The sequence below is a fragment of the Stenella coeruleoalba genome (assembly GCF_951394435.1).
Source record: "Stenella coeruleoalba genome assembly, chromosome: 13".
In the NCBI taxonomy this organism is placed as follows: Eukaryota; Metazoa; Chordata; class Mammalia; order Artiodactyla; family Delphinidae; genus Stenella; species Stenella coeruleoalba.
The window spans coordinates 34,252,356-34,275,403 of NC_137159.1; the positions used below are offsets into that span (position 1 = coordinate 34,252,356).

At 43.7% G+C, this 23,048-nt stretch overlaps 1 protein-coding gene across 1 annotated transcript in view; it reads right to left on the bottom strand.

Moving 5' to 3' along the window:
• LOC307196526 (uncharacterized protein) overlaps positions 1–13,744 on the bottom strand; it is a 199,789-nt gene extending 186,045 nt beyond the window's left edge. The window contains exons 1-2 of the mRNA XM_079941548.1: positions 13,447–13,744; positions 8,583–8,682 (exon numbers count right to left, since the gene is read on the bottom strand). The gene's annotated coding sequence lies outside the window, so the exon portion shown is untranslated. The remainder of the gene's footprint in view (positions 1–8,582; positions 8,683–13,446) is intronic.
• Between the last annotated feature and the right edge of the window lie 9,304 nt (positions 13,745–23,048).

A 23,048-nucleotide genomic window follows, 5' to 3' on the forward strand; every position in this document is an offset into this window, starting at 1 on the left:
AGAGAAAAATTTAGAACACAGGATACAATTACTTTCAGCACTGAAATGACCTCAGAAGAATATGTTCAGCCTCTGACATGCATAAGTCTTCTTTTCAATATAGGGTCTATCATCTAATACACTTTCAATGTCAGAATGATTCAATCACTACTGAACTTTAGAAAACCTACTGCTGGTGTAGTTTTTAAAATTTTAATTTAAATGTTATTTTTATTTTGCCCCACAGCAAAATTTCCTTTATATGACTGCCATTCAAATATTACACATGGATCTGAAACAGTTAAGTAAAATGAACAGTATTTTTTAACGATACCTCTCATGTAAGAAACCTGTGTATTTATAGATCTTCTGGTAATTCTCTACATTAATTCCTTGACCTCAAACTGACCGGAGAAGGTCAACAACTCCTGTAATGTCCCCGACTGGTACATTTTCCTCTCTAACTTAGCTGAAAACTACATAAAAGCTCAGGCAGTCAGAAAGCACCCAAATAGCTATACAGCTGAGATGACCCCACAATGCAAGTTAATCCCTCCAAGGTCAATTGTAATTTATGTTCAATTAACTGGCTCAAGAAACCTGTTTTAGACAGAAGCCAGAAATTAGGAAACCCGTTGCTTGACTTTTTAGTGGGGAACTCTTGCTGTGAAAGCCACTATTTGGGCGCAAAATAAGAGGCTAACACAGGCTTTTTTCCTGGGTGCACTTACATCCCCTCAGCTGACCATACCGACTCCCTCCAGGGATGTGCTGGAAACCTGAAGGATTTGGATGGGAAGTCTATTGTTCCTGTGGCTACTAGATACTGTGCAAGGGAATGTGACTGCCAACCTCAGTCTCCACTTTAGTGTGGAAGGTACCAAGTTAAGCTTCCTTTAGGGGCCATCAAAAAGACAGGAGGCAGTGAGAGCCGCTCCCACTGACCATATCTGAGAAATAATAGCATAAAAATAAATAATGTACTATTGAAGCAGAACCCATTAAATAAAACAAGAATCCATTAGTCCATACGGATAGAAATAAGTAAATGGATAAATAAATAAAGGAGGAAAAAGGGAAAGCTTTTTTTTACAATAGAATACCTACTGATAAATATATTAAAATGTTGGAGTTAGAAGACCATCAGTGGATGTGAAAACCAGTGAATAAAGGTTTGATGAGGAAGAAGATAGTTACACAATAATCTCAAACAATCTCTTACTTGGCAGACAACACCTTAATCAACTGAACAAAGTTAATGTCACCAGTACTGGAACAAACAGACATCACGTGCCAGCTGACGCCGTGGACTGAGGACATCTCATCTCTTCTGTGGTGCCCTTGCCAAACATGCATAACCTGAGTACAATCGTAAGGAAACATCATGCAAACCTCAACTGAGGCACATTCCATGAAATAACTGGTCTGTACTCTTCAAAATGTCAAGGTCAAGAAAGACCAAGAAAGATTGAGAAACTGTTTACTCCAGATTTAAGGCCACTAAAGAAAGATGACAAGTAAAATGTCATGTATGATCCCGGATTAGATTCTAAGTCAGGAAAAAATATATATAAAGGACATTGTTTTGGCAATTGATGAAACTTGAATATGGACTGTGGATTAGATAACAGTATTGCATCAATGTTCAATTTCCTGATTTTAATAACTTGTCTGTATTTATGTATGAAAATGTCCTTGTTCTTAGAACATACCCACTAAAGTATTTAGTAGTAAAAGCGGGCATGTCACCAACTCAATCTCAAAGGGTTCAGGAAAAAATTATATGTTATATGAAAGAGAAAGAGAGAATGATAAAGCAAAAGTCAAAATGTAAACAATTAGTGATATCTGGGTAAAGGATTAAAGGATTACAGGAGTTGTTTGTATTATTCTTGCAACTTTTCTATAAGTTTAAAATTATATCAAAATGAAAAGTTATTTTTAAAAAAATTTTTAATTTAAAACTACAGCAGAACAAAATCATTATTAGTTAAGATACATTCTAAAGTATATGCAAGTGAGAAGAACTGGTATCTAGTGTTTGATGTACAATATTCCAGAATAAAAGAGACAGTGAGAAAAGGAGGGAAACAGGGAGGGATAAATTGGGAGATTGGGATTGACATATACACACTACTATACATAAAATAGATAACTAATAAGGACCTACTGTATAGCACAGGGAACTCTACTCAGTTCTCTGTAATAACCTATCTGGGAAAATAATCTAAAAAAGAGTGGATATATGTATATGTATAACTGATTCACCTTGCTGTTGTACACCTGAAACTAACACAACATTGTAAATCAATACTCCAATATATACTCTAATATAAATAAGTAAATAAATAAATAAGGAGGGAAACAGATTTTAAAAAATAACAAAATGTCGATCATTCTAATTCTTGAATTTGGGTGATAGGTACATGGGGATCTGTTGTCCCAGTCTCTCTACTTTTGTGTATGTTTGAAATTTTTCCATAATAAAAAGGTTTTAACATTGTAAACCCACCTAAATTGATGCCCATCCTCCAACTCCAGCAATGACAACGATGCTAACTCAATACCCTCCCCCCTATACTGCATTCCAGTTCACCCACATTCCTGATAGTCTGGGTGAAAACTCTGGATGGTTTGGCCCAATCTCCAGATTATAATTTGGGTTCAAAAGCAGCATTTTATGGGAATTAAATGACACTTATTGGACATTCACTGATGTCCCAGTACAGCAAGTAAGAGCTACCTGCTGCATTCTTAATGCATTTTGCTAATACAGAGTGATAGAGGTTTCTGTTCATCATTTCTTCTATTCAGAAAACATGTTCTACAGCACAGCTGGAATCAGAAACCCTAGAAACTGGACACGCTTTCAGAAAGGCAGCCAGAGGGAAGGAGCTATTCTTACCACCCTCTGAGATGACACATTCCCACACATTGCATGAATTTGACATTAGGTTCTGGAAGATTTCCATTTGAGACAACATTTATATCTTTGATTGGCTATAAAAATTTAAATCTTGGGGAAAGAAGTAGAAAAAAATCACTACCTAATGTAAGATTGAAAACAAAAGTCAACATCAAGCTTCAATAGACACTTCCTGAAATATGATGGAACACTAAGTCCTTCTGGGAACCTGGACCAAACAGGAGATCCTCATGTCTACTATGACTTTCATCCCTGAAAGAAGCCCAGGTGCTACTTCATTTAGAATGTGAGAAAGCAAAGTAAAATGGTCATGGAGTTAAACCATTTAGTAGCGACTGCGGTAATAACGATGAAATTTAAATGTGTATAGCAAGTTTGAAAAAGTACCACCATAAAATGATAAATAAATAAAAAGCACCACAGAGACATTCATTGTTTAATTTCATTCCCACAAACATCTGTAAGGTAGGCTTGGAAGGTAGAATTCATCCCTATCTTACAGGTGAATCAACTGACGCTCACTATGATTGATGTCACCAAAGTCATACAAGAGGGAAATGAGGAGGCTAGGATTCGTTCTCCTAAGATTTCCCAGCTCCCAATTACCCGTATTATTCCCGAGAACAAACACCAGGAAAATTCACGTAGGCAAACATTTAATGAACATCCTGCTGTTCAGAGCAGCTTCAGTACCTCACCTGTCATGGTTTCTCTAAAGCAGACTTTACAAATCAGCATAGATTATTCTAAGTCAACAGCTACAAATAGGTTCACAAGACAAAGTCAGATCTGTTTTCAGTAGAATCCGATATCAACATATTATTCACAGAAACACACAACTTGAGGCCACGGAGATTCTCCTGTCAACATCATGTGCCTGGGAGGATTTGAGAAAATCATTTTTAATTAAAAGTGCCAAACATTAGAATCAACCTGAGATATTAGAAATACTAAAGAGAATTAACCAGATAGGATGACTGGCCTAAATTTCACAGTTAATAAAGGGAGTAAAATCATTGACTTAACCTTTGTGCTCAGACGCAGGTTTAATTCCTACTACACATAATGAAAACGCTGCCTGCAAACTCCATAACCAAACTTCATAAAAATGCAGCATTATCATTTGAAACCTACTGTATTTTAAAAATGATTCCAAGAGAGGTTATGCAGATCTGGATGCACTAGGAGGTGAAGGAGGTTCAGGAAAGTCCAGTAGCAGAGAAGAGTGATGAAGTCTCCTCCCATAGTAAGCACTGCAAAAGTATTTGATAAATATTTGATACAGAAATAAAGTGGAGGTAAATTCAGGGTTTTCTTAGCAGACATATCCTGGGTTCATTTTTATATTAAAAATGAACAACTGGGACTTCCTTGGTGGTCCCAATACACTTGGGAGTCCCAATGCACTCCCAATACAGGGGCCTGGGTTCGATTCCTGGTCGATTCCTTGGTCAGGGAACTAGATCCCGCATGCCACAACTAAAGATCCTGCATGCTGCGACAAAGACCCGGTGCAGCCAAATAAATAAATAAATAAATATTAAAAAAAACAGAAAAAAGACCAAACCTAAAAGAAAAAAAGGAACAGCTGATGTGGTTACTATTTCTCAGATTGTTGAGGGAACCAAGCTCTAAGTTTCTCTCGGTATTAGTTTGCTAGGGCTGCTGTAACAAAAACCACAGACAGGTGGGGGAAAAACAACAGAAAGTTATTTCCTCAGTTCTGATGGTCCAAAATCAAACTAATGTTGGCTTTGATTTCTTCTGAGGCCTCTCTGGGCTTGCAGATGGCTGCCTTCTCCCTGTGTCTTCACATGGCTTTTCTCTCTGTGCATGTGCATTCCTGGTGTCTCTTTTTGTGTACAAATGTCTTCTTATTTTTAGGACACCAGTCATATCGGGTTAAGGTCCATCCATATGATCTCATTTAACCTTAATTATCTTTTTAAAGGCCCTATCTCCAAATACAGTCACATTTTGAGGTACTAAGCAACCCCTAGTTAGGGCTCTAGCATGTGAATTTGGGTGGCCCATAACACTCCCATTGCCTGAATCCTCAGCCCATTTATTGGAGAGTCTTTGAGCCAAGCTGAAACAAATTTCACCTGGTATTTGAACACCTTCCCCAAGCCAAACCAAGTTTCAGATTTTCACCAAACTCATGTTGGCAGGGTTCCCCTTGTACCCTCTGTCTGCCCCCCACTGTAAGTATAGAGGTACTGGTTTATTCTAATAATAGAGCAAAATTTAGAGAAAACATCACTTTACCTACTTGAAAGCTATCCAACTTCATTTTTCCTAAAAAGAAAAGGCAATACTTCAGATATTTACTTGAATCAACTTATTGGGGTTGATTGCCCCATTTGCCCTGTTACCAGCTAGACAACCACAGGGTTACCTTTATCTTTGTTTCTATAACCAACAAAGGTGAAAATACTATCAGGTAGAAAAGTATATAATTTAGTCAATGACAAAGGCAAAACATTCCTGTGGCATGTCTTTTGTGGAGCGTGTGGAGAGATCCTGCAGCTAGACATCAAGAGTTCATGCTGGGTGAGGGCCTTTAGCTCCCTGCTTCTCATCTCAAGCCACTGCTCTCAGTTACTCTTCTAGAGAGAAGATGTATAATGAAGACTTGACTATATCTCACAGGTGCCTCAGGATAGTGTGGAATGTTGTAACTCTAATATTTGTCAATTACGTAACACGACATGAATATGTCAATGATGAAGAAAGAGTGATGTTGTACACCACTGACAGCAAAATCTTCCACCTAACAGGCGACCCTATTTCTGGTGACCTTGCCACTGATTTTCACTGTTTTCCTGCTCCCAGAATGAGATCTCTGACACTGCAGACTTTGCGTTGCTAAAAGTCCTCCAGGGACTTCCCTGGTGGTCCAGTGGTTAAGAATCTGCCTTCCAATGCAGGGGATGTGGGTTCAAACCCTGGTCGGGGAACTAAGATCCCACATGCCATGGGGCAACTCAGCCCGTGTGCTGCAACTACTGAGCACACGGGCCACAACTAGAGAGACGCCAGCGCCGCAATGAAGAGCCCACGCACCGCAGTGAAAGATCCCACATGCCGCAACTAAGACCCAATGCAGCCAAAAAAAAAAAAAAAAAAGTCCTCCACAAACAAGTGGATGAGTTAACACACTCTCCCCTGATATAAAACAACTCAAAATGCTTAAACATTGCTGAAGAAAATCACACAGCCATGCACAAAAGGCTGCCCCTTGGTCTCCAATTCCTCTTTTGTCCTTGACACTGACAAGCAAGCTTGGCATTTCTGGTCAGCTTCCTCTCCCATTTTCCATTGCGATATTAACATTTAACCTTCTCAAGTCTTTCCCTTTCTGCTATGCTTAGGGTGACCAATCTTCCTGGTTTGTCCAGGACTAAGTGGGTTCCCTGGTAGGATATGGGACTTTCAGTGCAAAAACCTTTTTACCCTCCTAACCCCTTACTTATCATCAAATGACTACCCATATCTCAAAAAACAAAATTAAGGTTATCAGGTGTGAACTGCCCCCCAATTTTTCCTCCACCAACCCCTGCGTGGACATACATCTGTAGCCTTCACTTGCCTTTAGTCTTAGAGGCTAGCATACCCTCTCGGTTGCAATTTCAACATTCCCTCCTCTTTCCCCTCATTATACAAATATGCACAAGTCTTCCCCAGCTTCAAAATCGGATATCCTCCCCCCACCATGTTCCCCTTTATTGACAGCCCTACTCCAAGCCTTTCCTTCACCATAAACTTCCTGAAAGAGATCCAGAATGATCTCATATACTCCAATGCCTCCTCCCAAATTTTTATCTCCAGCCCACTCCTCTCTGCTAAAAGGCTATGTCTTCATTTTCCGAATGAACATCTTATCTTGATAACCCACAAGTTTCTCAAACTCAAAATTTCTAAAACCAAGCTACCATTCTTCTTTCCAACACGCCCCTTCTTCTAAAGTTACTACGCCAGCAAATGGAACCACAATCTGCCCAAATTTCCAAACCAGAAACCATGCCCTTTCTTTCATCTTCTCTTTATTCCCCACCCCCTACACCCATACTAGCCTCCTGTCTCCTAAATACCTTCTCTTATTCATCACTTTCACTCCTGGACTCCACTGTTATCACAACAGCCTCCTCGCTGGTTCCTCAGGCCCCACCTCCTTCAGACTATCTTTCATGAGCTTGACGTCTGTGAGGTCACAGATCAAGTTATTCCTACTATGTGGGAATATAGAAAATCTTTGATTTAGCCTTCTGAACACCAAACTGGCTACAAGGATGTCTCCTTGGGCTTCGTGAACAATTTCTAATTTGTTCACAAAAATGACTGGATCGATGTCCCCACTGGCTTTGTGGCTGATTCAAACAACAGTATAAATTAAAGTAGTCAAAGGTAGTCAAAAAGGCTGCCCGTGTTTCTTTGTAGGAATGCCATGTATAGTCCCTATATCTGTTTTACCCTGGCCTCTGGGGGTTAATGTTTGCTAACAAGTTGAGCTGTTACAGAAGCCACTGGTCATTTCACACCATTAGCTGTTATGATTTTCAACTTATGTCCTACGATATCTCCTCCTGCTTCTCTGCTCCAGCCACAGTGGCAAACTTGTCATTTTCTAAGTAAGCCACTTTCTCTCCCAACCCAGTGCCCTTGCCTGGAATACCCTTCTCCTCCTTCAACATTCTCAAACTAATCTATTCAGAAATTAACAATAACACTTTTCACTTGGTAAAAGAAAAGACCACTGGAGGGTCGCATCTGCCTAGAAGTTGTGCTGCTCCTGGCACAGTTTGCACTCAAAGCTCTTCTTTGCCCTGCTCTGTACCATAGGAGGGCTGATCTGGTGTTTCCCAGGTTCTGCATCAGCTGGTTTCTTGCTGGATTTAGCTGAAAGGGGGTCCTGGTGATGGATTAGAGAGTGAAAGACAAGACTGCAGAATACTTCTCTCTCACTTATCTTCTCCATAGCTCCAGCTCCACTACACACGTTGCCCTGTTACATCTTCTACGAGGTGACTGACCCCTGGTGTCTGATACCTGCTTCCTCTGTCCATCTGGTCTACCTGGGGCAACAGCCTTCTGAGATTGCTCAGCTCTGATTGCCTTCGAAGCCCCTCCCGTCCTCTGTGTAACCAATTCACTATGGTCAATTCTTTCCCTTATATATAATACTCAGAGTGGCTTCTGTTTTTCCTGGTTGAACTTGGATATAAAAAAAAACAAAAAAAACATTTCCTAAAAAAAACAAAAAAACATTTCCTCATCTCTACTCCTCCTGCCTTGAGCCCACCACAAAGGCTCTCAAGGGCTCTCTTCCTCCAGGTTGCTGGTTTAACTTTTGTGTCTCCACAGCACCTGTGTATACTGCTATGTGTTGGGATTGTGGTTTTCTTATCAGCTCCACCCCTGGCTGAGCTCTTGAGGGCAGAGACAATGTCCTGTTAATCTCAGCACCCGCCATGTCCTGCTCACAGCTTAGGGGACATTAGGTGCTCAAGATTTTAAAACACACACGTGCACATGCATGCACACACACAGCTTTTTCGGTCTGAAAAAGGATTCCATGTAATATGCTAGAAATATACAAAGATTTAAGGCAAGACCCGGAATAGAGTAACAAAGAATTTCAGTGAAAGCTAGTAAAAATGTGGATTTTTTTTCTTACTGTGGATTTTTTCATGAAAGGAGAAGGCACGCTAGTAGTTGGGTTTCCTTCTTCTCTTTGGAGTACGGCATGTTGTTTTTCAGTCCGCTGGATCACAGTCCTGTCATTGGTGGAAAAGTCACCTTTTATTTCATTGAAGCAACTTAATCAGTACAGGTATTAATTACCCTAGCAACTGCTTTGGAACAATAAGGCACTGTCTGGTGGCCAAGCAGGGAAAAATCAAAGGAAAGCATCTCAGGATTCTAAGAGACCTTCACAACTTTGAGGACAGAGGACTATTCCCTTAGGAATCAGGACTCCTCCAGAAAAAATCTGGAGCTTTTTGAGAGAGGAACTTAATTATTATATTCAATATAATTTAAAGCAATTCCTTACCACATTTTGCAATGCAACGTGATTTACAAAGCAGAAATACAGTAATATCATTTAGAGACCAGGCAAAAGATCCATTTAAGATAACAGATATGATGTTCTAGCTGTAGAGTCAGGATTATTAATCAAAGTACCTGGAAATTTGGTCGCTGATTTAGCGCCATCCCCATCGCACCCCACCACAACTCTCTGCTGGAGAATCCTTTTCAACTTGGGCATAAGTGTGGTACAACAGTATGTCTCTATCTGGACTGTATTTTTATGGACATCTTGAATTCAATGTACCATAAAATCCTTAAACATTAAAGTCATCGCAGCACCCTTAACATGGCAATATTTTTACTGCAAGGAAACCAGAAAACAGGTTTATAATCGTCTCCTTAAGACTGTGGAGGGATGTGCAAAAAGAATTCATTCCCCCTTAATCGTAACAGTATATTTCCTATTATAAAATGTGCCTAGAGTTGACTTCCTGCTCTGGTGTGAATCACAGTGGTGGCTGTCTTGGCAAGGTATGGCCCGTGTGTGTGTGACATACTGCAGGTACCAGCTGCAAAAAACTCACCATTGTCTTTCTGTAATGAAGTCAGTTGAAACAGCAAAGTGTCCTAAAGTGAATCCAAGTGTGCTTAGTGTCCAAAAGGTCAATCATGTCATAGTGTTAGACAATTGGGTTTGCAATGCTACTAACTAGGGTACTTTTGTTTTTGCTTTTTTGTTGTTGTTGTTGTTGTTTTGTGTGTGTGGTACGCGGGCCTCTCACTGTTGTGGCCTCTCCCGTTGCGGAGCACAGGCTCCGGACGCGCAGGCTCAGCGGCCATGGCTCACGGGCCCAGCCGCTCCGCGGCATGTGGGATCTTCCCGGACCGGGGCACGAACCCACGTCCCCTGCGTCGGCAGGCGGACTCTCAACCACTGCGCCACCAGGGAAGTCCTGTTTTTGTTTTTTAATAAAGTAATGCTAGTCTATTAAAATAAAGGAAATGTATTACAGCAAATATCGAATCAGACATTGTGACACAATGACAGGTCTGAATCACACAGAAGATTTCGTATTTAATTTCCAGTAAACCCCAGACTTTTGCTTTAGAGGAATTTTACTTGAAACAAGAGTCTCTGTCTTATATATTTTTTGCTAGTCTGAGATTCCACCCCTTCTAATGATTGTTATAGCCAACTCAGACTTTTTGTAGTGAAGCGAGTGGGTATTGAACCAGCTCACAATTTAATTTTTTTGCAAAAGACTTCCAGAAAATTTATTTTACTTTATGAGATTTTATAGTCATTTACTTGGATTTTCACATTTATTTCTTGTTCTTTTTCAAAGATGTTTTCTTCTAAAATGAAGATCCCATTAGTTTTCAGATGCTCCATGTGACAATGAAAAAGACTTTTTCTAAAAATAAGAAACCAAGCTGATGCCACCTTGATGGAAAAAAATATATATAAATAGTAAATGGTTACATATAAATAATATGTCTATTAAACTAAGGTCCATCCATTTTGTTGAAAATTTTAAAATAATTTAAAAAAATTTTTAAAGTTTTACTTTTTCCTTTAATGAATATTTCTTCATTTAGGGAAAAACTAATTTTTTAAATGACAAATGTGAATTGAAATATAGAAAAAAGTTTGTTTGAATTTAATACATTTGAAAAGATTTTTAAAGTTTTCTTTGTAAACTTTGTATATGGAATTGTAAAAAGACACTAGATATATATTTTCCTATCCGACACATTTAGATGAATCGAGCTGAATGATTTTTAACATTAACCTTTTAAAACTTAACTTGGTAGTTACAGATGTTTTAATCTTTGGAAGTCATTACATGTTCATTTTCCTTTCAGCATTAATTATACATAATGACCTCCACCTAGCACATACTCTGGACAAAAACTATACTTATTTACACTTTCTAATGCTTTTAAAAATAAAAATAGCTTTCATTATTAACAATAAGGGCAAATTTTCAACTATTAAAATCTTGGTATTTTTGAAGACTTGTCTTCGGCTATTCTAACTAGAAAATTCTATCATAAATAAAACTGTTTCATAAATTCTCTGAATAATAGCTTAATTACTTATAAACTCTGGAAACAATTAGTTTATCATCCTTTGAAGTAAGTAAGGCAACTTGCCAGGCTGAGAGCAAAGCGCTTGTCACTTTTTCATGTAATGAGCTTAGTTTCTTTTTGTTATTTCAGATTATTTGGAAAAGGAAACTCAGTCGAATACACTTTAATGTTCAGAAGATTAAAAGTTGAATCATTCACTTCATAAATGGCTTCTGCAATAACACTTATAAAGTACCGAAAGAAATACTGAAGGCTCTGAAGATTATAATTTATGTGCTTATGGAAATCATTGAAACAGATATTCTGGTGAAAAGATAAAGTTGTGCTTGAGTGACACCGAGATTGTAAAAGATTGACGAGGACCGTCCTCGCTCTCAGCCTCATAATATCATCTCTCGAACAAACCACCGAATTACTGCAACAGACTCTTCTCTCTCTAAGAAGCTTCTTGCTCTCTTTCTCTCCTTACCTGCCCCCACCCCATCCCTTCTACTTCCCGCTGCCTCTTGGTCTCTATCTCCACCCCACCCCATCCCTGCCTCCACACACACCCTTCTCCTTCATCCCACCCGACAGCCCCTCCCTTTTCCTCTGCGACTCTCTTTTTCATCGCGGTTCACTGTCAGGTGTCTTCATCCTGACCAAACATATCAAAGGAAGTTCTGAATATAAGTAGTTATTGTGAGACTGACACACTCTATGTCTGAAATTACTCCCCACCCCAAAAAATGAGGTAAAAGGGGAAAAAGTATCGGAAGAGAATGCTGACTTCAACCTGGCAGGCTCCGATCCGCCTGAGTTGTCGCCGAGCGCAGGTGAGAGGTGAGAAGCGTTCGGAGGCCGCCTTGTTCAAGGCCAGCCGGGTGAATATTCTTGCAGCCATTGCGTCAGATGGAGCCAATACCTGAGGTCGCCCTCTCCCTTCTGCCCTCGCCGGTCAACGAGCAAGGTCATCTATAATTCCATCACCTGACTCTAGGATTGTTTACCCTGCGCAGGGGAGAGAAACTGAGGGCCAAGAAAAGCAGACAGGTCCAGACAGGTCCAAGAGCCAGGAGGCTCCCCCTGGGACCTGTCCAGCTGGTGAGGGCCCATACCAGATCGAGGACAGCAAACTTTTTGCATCATTTTGCATATTTCGAAATGATATTAACATATTTCCGATACCGCCCCCCTACTGGAAGTCGTAATTGCAACTCACCCTTCCCTTTGTCGGCGGGAATCGCTTTAAGCAGTCCCAGCAAGTCAACCTACTTTGGGGAGGCATTTTGCATTTTTCATTGCCCCTCACCTCTCCCCAAACCTATATGTCAAGGAATAGGGAGTTGAGACATGACACATTAATGTTTTTATCAGGGGACGCTCTCTGCTCCCACAGAAAGGGAGGGAGACTGGGAGGAAGGGGGGGCGCTGAGAAGACATCCCTCCGCAGCTCCTGCGGAAATTCATATTCAGTGTATGTTCCTCTCTCACCTGAAATAAATTCTGCAGGCCTACCCACACAAACCCCGCAGCACTTATTTATTTGCATATCATGCTTTTAATATGGTAGAAGGCAAGACGGATCTTTGAGGAGGGGAGATGAGTCTCACCTTTCAGATTCGCTCTCTTAAATAAAAAAAGAATTGTCCGGCTGGGCGCCTAAGAATTTATCTTGAGTTTGTGGTCATTATCTCTATTATATAGACCTGGCAATAAATAAATCGGGTAGTTACTACCCAATAATAAAACCGTAGTGTATGGGACACGTTACTATTACTTTCTTAATAATCTGCGGTTTCTTTCACTTTAAATCTTCCCAGTCTCGTCTTCCCTCTTGTCTACAAGGATCTATCTTCACCCCTTGAGGTACCAGACCGCTCAGTTCATTTTTATATTTTGTGAACACAGTAAGTTTTCCTGTCTAGACTTTCTGTTTTTCCTCCTATTTCTAGGCTGCCTAATCTGCTTCAAGACAAAGGGTCGACCCGGATCAAATATCTCTCCCCCCCACTTTAACCGCCTGGTGCGTCCACTTTAATGAAGATCGACCCCCTCGCGGCAGCCACCCTTGGGGTCTCTAGGAGAAAGGGAGCTACGCAGAGCCCGGGGGACCCAGCCGGGGGAAGATGGTCGGCGCCCCCGTCCGTGGGCACGCCCTTGGGTGCGCACGGAGCCCAGAGGCTGATCTGGAAAGACTCTGCCTGGGCCATTTCTCCCTCTCACGGCCCTCACCCCGATTCTTGCTGGTGTGCCTGCCCACACAGAGATTTCGGGGTGGGGGCGTCCCGTCCCTCCGACTTCCCCCGGCTCGCCCTCCGCCCGGGCACAGCGCGTCACACGCGGACAAGAGCGCGAGCAGCCTGGACCCGCCGGAGAAGTCGGTCCTCACTCTTCTACCGGCTCCTCTGCGCCCGCAGGCATTAAAACCTCACCGAGAGGGCTCGGCCCGGAGGCGCGGACGCGGAGTTGGGCTGGGGGTGCGGGCGCTCCTCTCAGGTGCCCAGACTTGCGGCTGGCGGGAGAGGCTGCACGCGCTCCCATCCGGCCTGGGCTCTCGCACCTGAGGCTCGCCTCCTCTGCTACGGCGAGGTGCGCGTCTCTCACCCCGAGCCCGAACCCCAGCCGGGCCCGAGGCGCAATCTGTTCCCGGCCAGAGCCTTCCAGAGTCCCAGGGCCCCCGCGCCCCCGCCCCCCGCAGCCCTGCCGGGAGGATGCGCCCAGCCTACGCCCGGCCGGCGCCTTCCAAAACCACCGCCACACTCGCTTTCACGCCAGCGCGAAAAGTGACGCGTACCGGCAAAGCGGTCAGCAAATGACCCATCTTATCCGCGAAGCGGGGGAAATCGGGGGAGGGAGTGGGGTGGGGTGGGGGGAGAAAGGGGCAAAGGGGCAGTGGTAAGCTGGGGAAAGAAAACAAACAGTCCTGCGTCGCTTCCCCTTTTGTCTTTATACTGCTTGTCTCAAGAAATCAACTTAATCACCGCAAGCCCCCACCAGGCTTGTTTTTGTTTGTGTGACTTAGATCACAGATAGAACTCGAGACCAAATCTCTGAGTGTGTGTTAAGAGAGAAAAGAAGCCGCGCGCCAGGCTACTGATGATGAAGGGACGATGAACTTCTCACCTTTCTTTAACTCACAAAAAACACGTCCTTTTAAAAAAATCCACGCCGCCGTGGGTGTGTGTTTCACTGTTAATTGCGTTTTGCTGGGATGATCTTTTACGACTGGAAAACAAACGGCTGGGAAAATATTCACATTTGGGACAGAAAACATTTTTTATTTATATCTTTGACATTTAAAAGAGCAGAATTAATTTGTCCCGTCTACATTAGCATTGAGAGAAAGTTTCAGAAATCTAACAAGGGGGAAGGGGGGGGGGGAAGAAAAAAGAAAGCGAATAGAAGAAAGGAAAAAGAAAAGCTAGGCTTGTTTTTTCTTATTTCAGACCTGTAATCAATCATTGAAATAGGAAGCAGCAAAATTGTAAAGATTCGATAGATTAAAATGCAAATGAAAGGTAGAAAAAGAAACATTAACATGACGATCAAAGATTTAATAACCGTAAATCAAGTTTTTTTTTTTCTGTTGCAGCTGCAGTTTGTGTGTTTATGTTTTAATCATGTTCGTTCCATAAATAAATAATATCTGAAACGAAACTAATTTTTCATTATTTTAACCGTGGGCTATAACAGTAAATATTAAAAATAGAAAACGTACAGGATGCCACATCCCCAACCAAATAAGAGAAAGATTTGTGTTGATTGGTTAAAATCAAGGCGTTTCACTTGTGTGTTTTGGAAAATCAGAGTAGTATGCTAAAAAATTCTATCTCAACTGACAAAGCCCAAAGTTTTATTTTCCCTTTAATATTTTATGTTAACGACAAGACACCATTTATAGTAAATATATGCGTGGCTGCATATCCATTTCAGTTTGAGCATTTTCAAAGAACGAAAGTGCCACAATATTTAAACAATACAAAACACATACTATTTCAACGTGATTTAACAGAATTCCTGGGAAATAATACTTTTTAGAAGAATCTGCCCTAGAGAAAAATTAAATGATGGTTCGACACAATTAAAACTTTTTTAAAGTTTTATTATTAAAGTTCTTTTTCCAAAGGGGAGTATTTTTGCCCTTCATTTGCTATCATTCGATTTAAGGTCTTATGTCAAGGTGTCAAATTATCGGGACACACTATTTTATTTAACTAGTCCTCATTTTCTTATATGGTGAAGGTTTTTCATTTAGATCTTTTATTTAAAATATTGATTTACATTATTTAGAAATTATTTCTAGAACTTTTAAAATAAACAACTGGTCCTAGTCTTTTCTTTTTTCTCTTTTTGGTAGTCTTATTAACATGGAAGAATTCATCTTCAGAAGACTGGAAACTTATTTTTGGTAATACAGCCTTGCAATATTTAAAATAAGCTCTTTGCTTAATTTTGTCTTTGAAGGAGTTACTCACCCTAATGTACTGAGATGATGAATTTAAATTGTCTCCATTTCTCCTCTTTCCACAAATTAAAATGATAACCAACCCTGGGATACTTGTTTCTTTTATAAAACCTTTCAGTTAAATGTGAGCTAAGTGGATGTCTACTCCCTCCATCCCAGCCACACAAGCACAGTTTTCACTGTGACAGTCCAATAATGCATTTAGTTTAAAATTACACTTGGACCTTTCCTCCTTTGTGTTTTTTCATTTACTTCAGTGCAACAAGATGACTTGATTTTCTTGGGATTACATGAACTCCATTCAGTGTTACTGGGACATTTCTGCTCAACTAAATACTTGCCTTAATAGACAAATGAACTTCTTTTTATTTGCTGGAGTTTGTAGAAGGTTTCAGATACAGAGCGTGCAACTGATTTAGTTATTGTTGTGAGAATCGAACAGGCACAAAAGTCATTTATCTAAAACGAAGAGATATGACTCTGTAAAAGGGAGAAGCAAGGGCAGAATCATGGGGAATTATTTCAGTTTATAGCTCTTATTAATTAAACCGGATGTGGTTTCATTCTGATCTTTTAGTACCGACCTTGTTAAATGCTCCCAGATACCTTTCCCCCCTCACCCCAATTTTTTCATTCATTAGATAACTTGGGTCCCTTGTTGATGAGGGTTGCTTTTTCTACATTATCTCACTAAGCAGTTGCAGTGTAAAACTGCGCGCATCTTCAGACGATCGCACCCTCGCACCCCTCCCGAAAAAAAAAAAAAAGGAAAAAGAAAAAGAAACGCTTTTCCCATTCAGTTTTAGCATCTTGTTTCGTTGAAATGCAAGACAGGTACTTGATTTAGCATTTAAGCAAAAGGTTACACAAACCGCGTTTTAAAAAGTGTTGGGATGTCCGACAGGGTCAGCCCCAGATCAGATCATTTTTTGAATGCAGACCTAAAGATAATGAGTACTTGTTGTATTAAAGGGGACAAACAGTACTTTGGCTTCCTCTGACCCCAGAATGCACGGCTCGGTTTCATTGATCATCCTCCTTTATGAGATAATGCAATTACAAACATCAATAAGGGGCTGCAAGGGGAATCATTATGCGGTGACAGTGATAAATGACGGTGCAGAAATAGCATGCTTTTTCCCCCCTAACAATCCAGGAGCCCAGGGGCTCCTGGGGCTGAACACAGTCGCCAAGGAAACAGATGACATCCCAAACGGCACCAAAGGAAAAAAAATGAACAGTCTTTCTTTGCCTTTCACTCTTTTCTGTCTTCCAAAGAGTTAGTTTTGGCTCAAGCAGCAGCTGCCACACAGGCATTTCGTTATTTCAGACATTAAAGACTGGAGCGGGCGGTGGGAGTCTCCTCCTCTTCCATCCCCACCCCCACTAGATAACACACAAAGCTCGCTGTTCACAGTTTAGGACTACCTGAAAATGCATGTTTTGAAAATCAGATGGGGTGGTGGTGGTGAGGGAAACGGGGTTTACACAGCCATCGCGTTGTTTTCCCCGCTTGCATGATTGTCCGGTGGAAACTGAGTCTCCAGAACAAGCTGGCGCCTCGTGGGTCTGCCAGTAAGGACTGGGGCGCGTGGCTCGCCTCCATCTCCCTGCGGTGTCAGACGCTGCTCGATGCCAAGGCAGGAGGGTGGTGTTGGGGGGGGTGGGAATGGGGAGCAAGCGTCTGCGAGGGGTGTTTGCCGCTTCGCTGACTTTCTTTGAATTGGAATTATCAATGGGCGCAGGGATCTCCCCTAGATCGAGGAATCCGGTTGTCTAAAGGCCCCAGGGTGCCCTCGGCAAGTGGCTTCAAGAGGGCTTCGCTGAGCGATCCCCATCCACCCATGACCCCGCTGGTGGGTGAAGTAGCCGGGCGCCAAAAGGTGATGGGTTACCCGGACTGCGTGCTGGACCTGCGGCTGCGAGGCGGGGGTGGGGGTGGGGGTGTGTGTGCCTGGGGACACTTGGAAGGGAAGGGGAACTCGCCACTTTGGGGGGAAGGAGGAGGAAGAGAGCGCGGAAATGCGAGGGGGTAGCCCCAAGAAGAAAATAGAAGGGAGGGGAGGAAGAAAGCGACCGAGCGCAATCCCACCCTTCGAGAAGGTCGCCATCCCGAAGAAGGCAGACACAGGGTCCCCTGACCCCTGCGGGAAACGCCCTGGCGTGGAACGCAGGACCCCTGCGCAGCTTACCCTGCCACTCGAAGCCCCCCGCCTGAGAAGCCGGCCGGGCGGGTGCGGGAGCAGGTGACTTTATTCACTGCTTCCCCAATCAGCGAGGTCCCGGGACTCGTTTTCCGCCTGGAGATTAAGATCATTGCTCGCGTAATGAACTTAATGCTTTAGGGTAGAGGTGAGTGTGTCTGCGAGTGGGCAGGGGTAGGAATTACCGACCCGATCAATGGGAGACTGGCTTAAAACTAAATCCCTTTTCTCCAGGGCTTCAGCGCCTGGGTTTCCCCGCGGTGGGCTGAGCGCGCCGGGCGGGTAGTAGGCAGGACGCGGAAGGGCGACCCCAGGGCGCGGCCCGCCGTAACTGAGACCCTCAAATGCCCCTCATCGCCCCACCAAGACCCCCGGGATACCCGTTTTTAGGGCAAAGACTCTTAAAAGCTCAAATGTTGGCTAACTGATTGCTCAGTATGTTGGGTTTTTGTTTTTGTTTTTCCTTTACAGCTCCGCCTTGGGAGAGAACGTTACGGACTCGTTGGCAGGCAGATGGGGCCACAATGAGACCCCCACCCCACCCCACCTCCCCGCCTTCAGCGACCCCCTCAAGAGGCGATTTCCCATTCTCTCTCCTTCACCGTTCTGTCCTGGGCCCTGGGATTCCCAACCTCGTGTAGACTCCGCACCTGGCCAATTGAGTGCCACGGGCTGCCCCACAGTCAAGTGGGTGAGGGGTGGCCCAGGAGAGGGGAGTGAAACGAGGTGAAATGACTGGCCAGGCAGGGCGCCCCACGACCCCATTCCACGCCACTCCACCCGGCGTCCAAGCGCCTACCCGGGAGTTCTGCATCGGCAGGTTTTTACTGTCTTCACTTGGGCCGAGGACCTGCTGGGATCCGAAAGGCAGGAGAAAGTTTGCAGAGGCTTTAAAGTGATCCCGAGGAGATCCTGCCTAAGGCGTCGGGGTGCTGCCCACGGCTCCCCAGCTGCGCCTGGCGGGCGCTAGCCAGGTCCCAAGTGGCCCCGAGTCCCAAGTTCTCGCAGTCCCGCTCCCGGAGTCGCGGCGGGACTCGGACCCAGAGTCCATCAAGAAGCCTCTCGTCCACCACAAAGCACCCCGAGCCGAGCCGTTCAGAGGGAAGGGGGCCCGGAGTCCCCCAGGAGGTACCTCTCCAAAACCTTCTGCGCAGACCCTGGGTCGCCTCGTCTCCAGAGACGAAGTCTGCAGCCCCTTAGACTTGACTTTCCTGTTGGGTTGGGGAGGAGGTAGGAGGCTATTGGAGGTGCCGGAACCGATCCTCACCCCCCACCCCCAGGGTGCTCTGGGCTCTACGCAGAGACCTGTCCGCCCTGCACCCGCCCAGGACTCAGAATTAGGACGCAGGGGCCGCCGCGCTCAGGCCCGGATCCTCGAAGCTGCCGCCGCGGCCCACGGGATCTCTCGGCGCGCGGAGGCGGGCCAAGCCCCAGCCCCAGCCCCAGCCCTAGGCCACCGGCATCTCCCCTCCCGCCCCGGCCGCAGACTCGGGGAACGCTGCGCACAGCAACCAACACTGCGCGCAAAGTCTGCGCGCCGCGTGGGAGACGCGGGAGGGAGGGGGCGGGTGGCGCTGGTGTTTTTGCTTTTCAGAACAAAGTTTCCTAGTAGGCGCCTAGTTCCCGGGGTCGGAGCCTCCCACCTCCGCTCCTTCCTCTCCCTTCTCCCGTCCCCCTAGAGCAGAGCGAGCCGGAGCCTCCGCCCGGGCCTGGCCGCCGCTCGTCCCCTCCCCCGGCGGGGACGCTCGCGCCCCGAGCGCCGCCCTCCCCACCCCGTCCCCGGGCTCCGCGGGGGTGCCTCTCCCCGGGGCGAAGCTCTCTGGCCGGGCGCACTGGAAGGAGACACCCGTTGCTTCCCGAGGAACTCCTAATACCATCCATACAGCTTTAATGCGTTTATAATTCGATAAGTGATTTCAATTTGAAATTGTTAGTAACTAATTTTATGGGTAATTTTTCCACATCAAATATTTAAGCATCAGATTAAGGGAGCCAGTTCCGACACAGGATAATAAGGGGGTTTCCCCCCACCCCTCGCGACCCCCGCCTCCCTCGGATTCCTACCGAGTCGTTTTTCCAAATCCCCAAAAGATGGCAGTCGAAGCCGACATTCTTCTTTTCCAGCGGCTCTGCGAAGGGAGGGGGGGAGAAAGAGGGAAGGGGGGAGAGAAAGGGGGAGAGAGGGAGGGAGAGGCAGAGGGAGAAGGAAAGAGAGACGGTGAAAGGAGAGGGAGAAACTAGACGTTGCACGGACTTTTTCAAAGTAATTCTTTCACACGTTTCTAAAACAGGCAAGAATCAGTGGTGTATTTCCTGGAAATGCCCCGGCAGAAAAGAAAGCCAAAAAACGTGCCTTGTGGGCTCAGAGCAGGGGATGTGAGAAACTCAGCGCTTTCAAAGTAAACCCTCAATTCAGAGCAGAAGCAGGAGTGGGGAGACTGGGAGAGGGACAGACTGGCTTTTTGATAGTTCTTTGTATTAACATTATATACAAATACTGTACAACTCAGCAACGTGTTTCCTCGACAGAACTCTGCCAGTTACCTAGTGGGGGGGAGGGGAGAAGAGGTGGGGAGGGGAAAGGTGATGGGTGGGGGCGGGCTGCTGTGGGCGGAGGGGAGGCTGGGGCCAGAAGCGGATGAATTGCAGACCAGTTGCCAAAACTTTTTTTTTTTTTTTCCTGCTGCTGCTGCGGCTGCCTTTGCTGCTGCCTTTGCTTTGAATGTGGGTAACTAGGAAACAGCAAGCCGTCTGAGAAGACGGAATTTCCAACGTGTAAAATGTTCTTAACGGAACCATTGAGCGAGTGCAATAAGGCGTGAGGGGGAACTAATCTTCCCATTTAAATGTTTGTGGCAATTTTATCTAAATGAATTTTAATGCTAAACGAGGGTAATTCCCCATTTGTAGCGCGTTTACTTCTCTTTCCTGTGCTGCTAAAGCAGTCGAACATCATGCAATGAACAATAACAATAAAAATACTGTCAAGGCATATTATTCATTTCGAATGTGTTATAATTGCAGCTGATTAAATATGATAGGGGAATTTTTAAATTTTTTTCGGAAAAGTATTTAAATCATATTAAAAAGTAGTCTCATTCAACCGGCGCCCACCACCCCCACCCCCCGCAAATAAAAATAAAAATCAGGTACAATTGCGTGCCCTTGTTTAGAAGAGGGCGTTTTGTTTTTGCCTTTTAAGAAACATCAAAAACACTCTCAGCACCTCTATTATTTCCGTCTTTCGGTTAAGGGTCCTCAATAACCTCGGAGCTGGCTCTGAAATTTGCAAGAGGAAAAGCTGAAATAGCATTAAGGGGGAGGTAGGGGTGCCCAGGCAGGGGGAAAAAGGACCCGTCGACAGCAACGCTCATACAAAACCGGCACGCAGAGGGGGGAACGCAGGGAAAGAACACAGGTTGTTTTATTTTTTCTAATTCACTGAACACTAATGATCTTGATTCTCCACAGCCTCCGTATTCCCTAATTCTCCTTCACTAGTACCCTTCTTCTCCTAGTGCCTGCCCCCCCTCCCTCCCTCCCTCCCTCCTCTTTCTTTCCCTCCCCCACCCGGCAAGAGCTTCCTCAAGAATAAAGGCTGAAAATAACCAACTCACCCGGGCACGGACTGGAGAGGAGGGCCACATCGATGGTTAGTTTATAAAGTTTATTATTAATTTTTAAAGTAAATAAATGGTTGTTAACTGCTAGTAACCACCTATCAAAAGAGAATTATTTCACGAATGGGGACTATTTATGTAGACGAAGAATTGCCACTGGGTCCAAATAGGAAATTGAAACAATCCCATAGATTTGGGGAGGGGGGGGCGGAGGCGCGGAGAGGCTGCAGAAGGTTGAGCCTTTCTGCTGATCCACGTGTTCAGAAACAAGGCCCCATAAACAAAAGGTGAGAGAGTGCTCTGCCGCTCCAGCAGGTGAGTCAGTCAATCACACGTCACCTAGTAAACCCAACCCACAGCTGGTTTCTCTTCTCAAATAGAAAATAGAATTGTTCAGGGCGGGTTTATAGGGTGACATGGGCCTGAATGTCAGGCTTGAGTTTAAGGCACTCTCCTCCGACCCATCCTTTGTTTACAAAGCAGTCACTACTAAAAGCCTGATTTTTTAAAACGAATTTGCCTTAATTAAAATATTTGTATATTTTCCTTAGCTTTGGGGAGCACTTTTCATAGCCGCAATTTTATTTCAATGAAATTAGAAGCTATTACTGCTTAAACATGTTATTTTGTACCATCTAGCTGGCTGCCATGCAGAAATTCTGTACAGCTGTTCTGGAAAATTGGTTAATAACCAGTTTTATCCAATGAGAACATAGAGCATATTTATAAAAATTAGATTTTGAAGTCTGGTCTCTTCCATTCATGTAGTTAATTTCCTAATAAACATATACTGCTCATCCTAGGTAACATCCTTAGTGAAAGATGTAACTCAGTCCTTAGGTTTGCCATTAGGTGCAAGAATAATTTCACTGATATTAAATGAGTAATTCTGTTGGCTGTAATCGGAGTCTACAGTTAGTTTAGTGCCCTTAGGCCTTACATTTGCTGATATTAGTTCATTAAGTCAGCTTAAAGAAATCAGTGCCTATTATTAAATAATTTACTTTGTGGTTCAAATTTTCAAATGCATATGTATCTTAGGGAGCTAAAATTAAGTTTTATATTTACTGCATTGATCATGAAAAATTTGGGGGGCAGTAAACAAATTTTTCAAGCAGTGGAGTCAGCATGACAAAAATAATCTTATTTTTATTTTAGATTCAGATTTCATTACTGCACTCAAACGACTACAACTGGGCTTGGCGTTATTATACAATCCAAACTGTTTCCGTCAGAAACGCTAAGACTCAGTGTGCAATGATTGTTATTAATAATTAGCTCCTTGGTTTCTTGATAGAAAAAGGCTATCAACAAGCATTTGTTTATCCACAACAAAAAGTATAATTAGCTTATCCCACTTAGTAAATCTTGTATGCATGCCAACTCATACCAAACTGCTACTTTTACAAAAAAAAAATTGCAATAATACAGTTCATTTTTCCAGTCCTTTTTGCACAAAATTTATTTACAATGTCTACATAAATGCTTCAAGGTGGGACTATGGAAAAATACACACATGACCGATGCTTTGCTCAGAAATAAAGTCAACATATTAAAAATAAATCTTCAGTTTATGTTTTTGAGCTGCATAAAACAGGAAGTGATGTATAAGGTGGTGGTTTTTGCATGGGGACAGTGATGCTTGATGTGACAATTAGGCTTCTAAACACACGGCCTTTTGGTTTCCATGCCTCCTCCTACCAGTCTCCTTAAGACACGGCCTGCAACAGCTGATTAATCATTGT